At 45.4% G+C, this 8091-nt stretch overlaps 1 long non-coding RNA gene across 2 annotated transcripts; it reads right to left on the bottom strand.

Moving 5' to 3' along the window:
* Positions 1-737: 737 nt before the first annotated feature.
* On the bottom strand, positions 738-3446 carry LOC109490143. 2 transcript variants are annotated; one of them, XR_002143389.2, is made up of 3 exons: positions 3358-3446; positions 2221-2363; positions 738-1006 (listed from the first exon to the last, which is right to left on the bottom strand). It is a non-coding gene; the product is annotated as an uncharacterized LOC109490143 (long non-coding RNA). The 2 variants fall into 2 exon arrangements; XR_002143388.2 differs by having other exon boundaries at positions 738-979.
* Between the last annotated feature and the right edge of the window lie 4645 nt (positions 3447-8091).

Below are 8091 nucleotides of genomic sequence, written 5' to 3'. Positions count from 1 at the left end.
ACGAAATGACATTTGGGTCAGCCATTGAGAACATTAGGTATGGGATTTATTTTAAAAGAGAAATTGAAAAATAAACCTCGGCTGTAGTAAACCATTGTTTAATCTAAATTGACCAGGTTTAGACCGGGTGGTCTTCTCCGCCTTGTCCACGTAGCCCAAGGCCTCTCAAACTCTGCTGTGCATATGAATAACCCGGGGGTCGTATTAACAAGCACACTGTGATTCAGCAGATGTGGCAGGGCCCCAGGAGTGTGCATTCCTAACAAGCACCTGGCAGATGTTCGCTGCTGGTGTACAGACCATGCTTTAACCGGCAAGGCTCTAGAGACCCCCGCTCACCGTTTGAAGTTGAGCTTAAATGTCACCGCCCCTCTGTTGAATTCCTGACACCCTCTTCCTTCCCAAAGCAGAGTTGATTACTACCTCACTGGTGCTTTGAGCATTAAGAAATTTCCTTTACGTTGCGATTATCCTCCTCAATCCATGTTTTCCTAGCTCCGGCCAAGTGGTGGTCACCTGGTGAGTTAAAAAAAAAATCTCAGTGCCTGAGCCCCTCCACCCCCAGAGTTTCTGATTTTATTATAGTCCCCACTCCTGTAGCGGGGCCACAGGGGTGCAAGAGCACCTGGCTCCGGGGGTCCCACACAGACCAGGTTTGGCCACCCGTCGCTGACAACATCCAAAGACAGAGAAATGAGCGGTAGTGAAACCAGAAGGGAGTTTATTTCTGTGAGGCTGACACCGGGAAGACAGCAGACTAGTGTCTCAGACGGTCTGCAAAGTGCTGGAAATACTTCCAAGTTTATGAGGAAAATGGGGGACAAAGGTGGGCGGGAAAGTGCAGGGGGGCAGTGAAGATCAAATTGATCCTTGTCTTGGGGTCGGTCACGTGACTCTTGCTGGCTCAGGGCAGTCCTTATTGCTTCAAGGAGTAGTTTTGGTTCCCATCTGGGGATGTTTTGCACGCTGGGTTTCTTGCCTATGTTAAGAAATAAGCTGGAGAGAACTTGATTTGAAAGTATAGACAGGTCAAAATGGAGGTATAGTTGAAGTCCCCTTTCACTCCCTCTTTTAAATAACACTGACTCTTTTTGACAGCTGGTATTAAAATCTGAAATAAATTTCTTTGGGGGAGTATTGTCTTGGCTTGGTTTCATGGTTTGCAAACTGTGTTCCCTGGAACTCAGTGCGTTTTCTGGGGGTGCTTCAGGAACTACTCCAGGGGTGGGAGATGGGAAAATAGGAATGAGCAGAGGGTGTGGGAATAAGGCAATGGACCCAGCCAGAGTAGGGGGACAGTGAGGAAGGAAGAGAAGCTCACCCTTCCTCTTTCCCCAACAACTATTTCATCCTGCTTTTTGGTAAACCAACCAGCCCAACAGAGAATACTTAATCTACTAGAAGCAAGTGCCCAGTCTTTTAATCCTTCCAAGAACCCCATGAAGTAGGGTTCACAGAGGCGATAAGAGGGGAAGACAGCAAGTTACAGGGCCAGAACTGGAACAGGACTTCTGACCCCAAGTCCTTTCACTTTTCCTGGTTCCCTGCAGGAAAGCTGTGGGGTCCAAGACACAAAGGCCCCCAGGGAAGCCTCAGTCTTCTCCCTTCAGCACTGCTCGGCTCAATCCAGAAGGTACCTGGCTTCCTGGCCCAGGAATGGAGGTTAGAGGTGGGAGGGACAAGCAGGCACCAACCGCCCACAGAACTTCGGGTTTCTGAATGGACATCAGATTTACCCAAACTATTTGGAAGAAGTGCCCGGCCCTGGGTCCTGGTCTTCTGGCTGCCAGCCTCTTCTGGCTTCCAGCCTTCACCCCCTTCTCCCTGTCCCTATCCCCTGTCGTCCTCCCTAAGAGAGCTCCACTGCTCCCCCTCTGGTAGGAGGCTGGCAGTGCCGGCACGCTGGCTCCTTTCTCCCCTGATGCCTGCTCTGCCGCTGTAGGGCCGGAGAGTGAAACATGGCCACAGCCCTTTTTCAGTCCTCCTGTGAGCAGAGAGAGTGCGTGTGGCCGAAAGCTGCAGCAGAGGATGGAACCACAAATGTAATAAGCCCAGAATGTAAGCTCCACGGGACAGGGATTTCCATCTGTATTCATAATTGCTGTGTCTCAGGGCATATAACCGTGCTTGGCACATGGTCAATGCTCAGCAAATATTTATGGAAGGAAGGAATAAATAACTACTCTTTGTGCCAGGTACTGTGCCGGGTGCTTTACTTACACCATGTCACTTCCCGTTAGCTACTGAAATGTCTGATTCATGTTCCGTATGGAGGCAGGAGCCTGGAGATTCAGTGAACGCATTTTGCGAGCTGTGTGACACTGAGCGATGTACTTAATCTCTCCGAGCTTTAGTTTCTCCATCTGGAAAAAAAGGAAGATGGTAATTCTGGCCTCTTCGGGTGGATATGAGGAGTATGTTAATGTGTCTAAATTACTCAGCCCGGGACCCAGCCCAGAGAACATGCAATGTAGACAAGGAGAGGAGCAGGAGAGGGCAGGAGGAGGAGGGGGGCGAAGAAGGCAAAGGAGAGGAAGAAAGAAAACATTTAAAATTGCCCTACGACCCAAACTATCCCTTCCATCTGTAATCACAATCATTTCTAAAACAACAAAAATTTTAACTGACTTGATCTCAGAGTATATAAAATTCTTCACAAGAGAACCCAGTTTGCATTTTACCCAGACATTTTCATCCAAAGGACAGATGAAAACTTTGTCATGGACAAGGCAGCACTCTTGGGGACCACCTTTCTAAGAGGGGGGCTTCTTCTTCATTTTGCAAAGGTGGGAACAGACCCAGGGAGGTTGAGTAACTCGCATAATGGCAGAAAGCTAGTTTTTAGAGGAAAAGTGCTTGTCCAGATCCTCTCTTCTGCCAGTTATATAATTCAAATTAGTGACTATTCAACAAATGACATGAATTGACCTTGACCTCATAGTCCAAGATGGTGGTAGGAATCCTAGCAGTCATTTCTGCAATTGAAGAAGCAGGATGCTTAAGGGGAGGAAGAAGGAAAAAAGGAGCATCCTTTCAAGGAAAGCTACCTTTCAAGGAAAGTTCCAGGAGGCTGTCACACACTTCCCCATTGGCTAGAACTTGGTTCCATGGCCACATCTAGCTGCAAAGAATGCTGGGAAATGTATTTACTCCAAATAGGCATATACCTAGCTAAAACCAGAGAATTCTGGAAGAAAAGGAAAAGCATATAGTGTAGGAAAGAGCAGTTCCTGCCATACCACCCAAGAACACACCCACTTGTTTCCATGAAGACCCAGCTGAGAAGAGTTAGGAAGGTCATAAGCAAGAACAAAATGTTCAGCCATTACCCCCTCTCCCTCCCCCTCACCCAGTTACCTCTTGTTTCTATCTCAAGTGTGAAGCAGGGCAGAGATATATGGGTCTTTCTAAAGCATTGTGTTAATGCCAGAAGCTTCTGTTACTACTGAGCTCAGAGACTTGGAATGTTTCTATGCCCAGAAATAGGACCTTCTGTACTGAGTCCCTGCTATCATTTATTTTGAAAGAGGGGAACTCTGCCAATTTTAGGGACAAGCAAATGCGGTCAGCAAATCCAAGGCAATTCTCCATGGAATAGACTGTGAAGGCCTCAAGCCCCTGCTCCCACTCACTGCTCCCCCCACCCCTGCCGTTTATGTGACTTTTCTCTCCAGAGGCTGCACTGGCCTGTCCTCACACTCTAAGGGGGCCTTGATTACTAGTGGCAAGAGTGCAAAATCAGCCTCCGAGGTGACTCTCGGTCTGGGGTTGTTGTCCTGGGAATGACGAAGGGTTTGCCCTGAGTCACCCATCCTCTTAGTTAACAGTGGTGTTGTTTTGAGATCTCCCGCCAGTGTAAGGATGTAAGCGGGACACAGAGGACAGCTTCTTCTGGGCTGGGATAGCTTTAGCCATTGAGTCGATTAGTAAATATGACATACGTGTATTAAAAGTAAGAATAATGCCAGGGTGTGGTGAGTAGCGGGAGCTTATTGTCCTGGGGGCTCTTTCCTAATAAAAGAAACAAGACTACATTTAAAAATAACATATTGTGAATAACAAGGTGTTAGTTAATGGGTTAGTGATCTGGACCATCTGTGTGCCTGTGATTCAAGTTACTGCTTACCTTGAGGTCATACATGCCCAAAAACAAAGGCATCTTTCCTTTTCGACAATACTCTTCTGTTCGTGTCTCCTTCATGTCAATCAGTAGTCCGCACGGATATGGGCATCGAAATGGCTGGCATGGCTAGTCATATCTGTATTTCTGGAAAAGCTATCTTTTATTTATTTATTTTTTTGTTGGTTTAATTTTTATTTTGAATTCAAAAAGCTACCTTTTAATAAACTACTTATTCTTGGATAACTGTATAAACTACCTAGAGACCACAGCTTTTATTCAGGTGTTTTCCATGCAGTGAAATGTACGGATCTTAATGGTGTGTACAGTTCAGTGAATTTTAAAAGCACGTATACCCAGTAACCTGCCTTCCTATCAAGAGACGGAGCATTTCTGACACCTCACCGAGTTCTCTGATGCCTTATTTCCGGTCAGTCCTCATGTCCACCTCCCCCTGACCTCACCATCACTGTTCTGGGATCCATCACCGTTAGATTTGTTTTATCAATTCTAAAACTTCGTATAAATGGAATCATAAGGCATGTAGTCTTTTGTGTCTGGCTTTTTCATTCGGCAGACATTTTTGAGATTCCTTCACGGTGTCGCAAGTAGCTATAGTTCAACCCTATTTGCTGCTGTGTGTTGTCCCGTGGTATGAATAAACCGTGATTTCTTGATCCATTCTCCTGTTGACAGACATTTAGATCATTTTCAGTTTGGAGAAGTAAAGGTTTTTATAATAGTTATAAGAAATAATTTAAATAAGTATATAAATAATGAATGTATAACTTAGAGATAAAGGAGCTGACAGGTACGTGTATGTGCCTGACTTACGGCAGAAACATGTGCATCAGAGATACTCAGCTAATGCTCAGAGGTGGCAAAGTTGCACCTGGAACCCTGCCTCGCGTAGATCCTGGGGTGAGTTGGGAATTGTGGAGGATGGTGGGACGAAGCAAAACATATTCATGCACTTTAAAAAAAGTTGTTACCTGGGGTGCCCAGGTGGCTCAGTTGGTTAAGCGTCTGCCTTCGGCTCAGGTCATGATCCCAGAATCCTGGGATCGAGTCCTGCATTGGGCTCCCTGCTCAGGGAGGAGTCTGCTTCTCCGTCTCCCTCTGTGCCTCCCTACCCTGCTTGTGCTCTCTCTCTCTCTCTCTCAAATAAATAAATAAAATCTTTAAAAAAAAAAGTTGTTATCTACCAATTGCCATCAAATGAAGAAAGTAGGATTGGTTTGAAAATGCATCTTTACAATTTAGAGAAGAGTCACTCATGATGGGCTATTGATTTTTCCCTTTACAGTGGAGAAAACTCTCGGATTCTTAGTTTTCTTATGTGTAAAATGGAGACACTAGTTCCTACTTCACAGGGCTTTTTTGTTTTGTTTTTTTGAGAAGCAAATGAGAGAATGCAGGCAAAGTATCTGTCAGTTTAAAGCTCTGTGTAAATGCAAAATGGTAGTGTTGTCTGTGACAAATTCACACAGGTTTCCCTTGAAAGACTCAGTGGAATATTCACATGTGTCTTGCATTTTTTGGTTTATTAACTCATTTACCTTCCTAAGGAGTAAGTACTGTTGCCATCATTCCCGTTTTACAGATGAAGAGCTTGAGGCCCAGAGGCCACACAGGTATGAATGGCATAAATGGGATTTTAATCCATAGAACTGGCTCTAATCTGAGCTGTTACTATTGTGCCATCTGCCTCTAGAGAAAGATGTCATTATACCTCCTCCCAACAGCCCACTTTACAATAATTGTCATTATCCACTGCCTTTATTTCCTTGTGGGAGGGTTGCTAAATTTAGATTTGTTGGCCTGCTGTCTACAAGTTATAAGAGAAGGAAGCTGTAAGCTCGCCTAAAATCTCAGTGATTTCCCATTTTGCTCTTCCTAGAGGTTTGCTGTGAGACTGCCTGGTCAGCCACGCTCTCAGCAAATACTCTATTTATGAGACAACCAGAACCAGCCACAGCATGGGACAGATCCGGGAGCTCCTACTGACGGCCATCTTTCCCAGGACACACAGTGTGGTGTCCAGCTGAGGTGGGAAACACCCTGTAGCACTGAATGCTGAGAAGGAAGCATCCCCGTATCCAAGGCCATTTGGTCACTTACTGGAATGTCTTTGTCCTCACCTGGACATTTGGCCTTGCTTCTTGTAGACCACTCTTGCACTTTGGCTGCACCCCTTTTTGTCTGAGGCTGTGGCTAACTGAGTTGAAAGGGACCTTGCATGACTGGGTAGGGATGGGGGTGGGGGGATGGGGGGCAGCATTGCATTTCTTTTTCTTTTTTCTTTTAAAATTACTGGGGACCACTCTTTAAAAGGGGGGCACCTAGGTGGCTCAGTCCGAAGAGCATACGACTCTTGATCTCAGGATCATGAGTTTGAGCCCTGTGTTGGGTGTAGAGATTACTTCATGGATAAATAAAAACTTTAAAATAAGACAAAATAAAGAAAATACAGTAAAATTACTCATTAATACTAATTGGTACCTTCAAATTGACCCAAAAGTAAAGTTCAATTTTTAAGCAAAATAATCACGGTTGTCTAAAATATTACATGTTCCTAACACTGAGGTTTCAGAGTGTGAGCTGTGGAAATTCTAAAGTTGGGTGAAACAACTCAGTGACTCCTGAAACTGAATATTCAGCTCTAGAAGAACCAGCTGAGAAAACCACCTGTGCTGCTTTCTTTAGCATTTTCTACAGAATAATTAGAAGCAGGAGTTGTGCCCTCCAAAACCACATCACCGAGGATTGGCTGGCTGTATCGCCAGCGTTGGCGAAAACAGGAAATTACCAGGTGTACCTAAATGGAGCTGAAAAGAACAAGAATTTCCTACAACGCTGGAGCCGCTGGGGAAAAGCGACCCAAGCAAAGTACCCATCTGGACCTGTTTTCTGTTCATAAATGAGGTAGATTCGCTTGGAGAGCACCAAGGCCTCCTCCAGCTGGGGTAGTTACGATTCTGGGAGATGCCACCCACCGTCAGGGACGGCGTCCTCCACAGACCTGTCATTTATGTCCGCGTTGGAGCTGTCCTGGGTGTTCTCGGGGTTTCAGAAGCCCCTAAAGTGGGGCGCCTGGGTGGCTCAGTCGGTTAAGCGTCTGCCTTTGGCTAAGGTCAGCATCTCGGGGTTCTGGGATGGAGCCCCGCACTGGGCTCCCCGCTCAGTGGGGAGCCTGATTCTCCCTCTGTGCCCCACCCCTCTTGTGCTCTCTGTCTCAAATAAATAAAATCTTAAAAAAAAACAAAAACAAAACAGGGGACGCCTGGGTGGCTCAGTGGGTTAAGCATCTGCCTTTGGCTCGGGTCATGATCTCAGGGTCCTGGGGCATCCGGCTCTCTGCTCAGTGGGGAGCCTGCGTCTCCCTCTGCCTGTCGCTCCCCCTGCTTGTGCGTGCTCTTTGTCAGATAAATAAATAAAGTCTAAAAAAAAAAAAGCTCCTAAAGAAAGCCTAACCCTGACAGAGGGCAGAAAGTGGACGCAAATCTACAAAAAGAATTCATTTCACTGACTTTTAAGGATCCCTAGTGTTTTCTCTTTCCTTAAAGCAAAGAACCAAGTCATCTGAAAAAGCGGAGACAAATGAAACACGGCGAGAGTAGCTATTTTGTTTTTATTTTTCCACAGACTCGAAGAGAGTGGAATTTATATTAGCTTATTTTAAGGAATTATATGCAACCAAAATTAATCTGTGAGTCAAGACAGCCACATGCTAATATAAGTCAAATAGTCATACATTAAATTGCACAACTATTATGTCCTTTTCCGCGGCTGAGTTCAGCTTAACCCTGTTGTTTATTTTATGGTAAGATTAAATTGCATTCTTCCTTCTCTTCAAGAGTTGAACAGCTTCAAATATGGCTTCTCATTCAAAGAATTCATTCTTACCATGGCCAAAAAGCCTTCTTTCATTCGAATGAGTCATTTCCCCTAATTAGCAGGAATAATCTGGA

The sequence above is a fragment of the Ailuropoda melanoleuca genome, chromosome 10 (assembly GCF_002007445.2).
Source record: "Ailuropoda melanoleuca isolate Jingjing chromosome 10, ASM200744v2, whole genome shotgun sequence".
NCBI classification, from domain to species: domain Eukaryota; kingdom Metazoa; phylum Chordata; class Mammalia; order Carnivora; family Ursidae; genus Ailuropoda; species Ailuropoda melanoleuca.
This window is presented reverse-complemented; position numbering and strand designations above follow the sequence as displayed.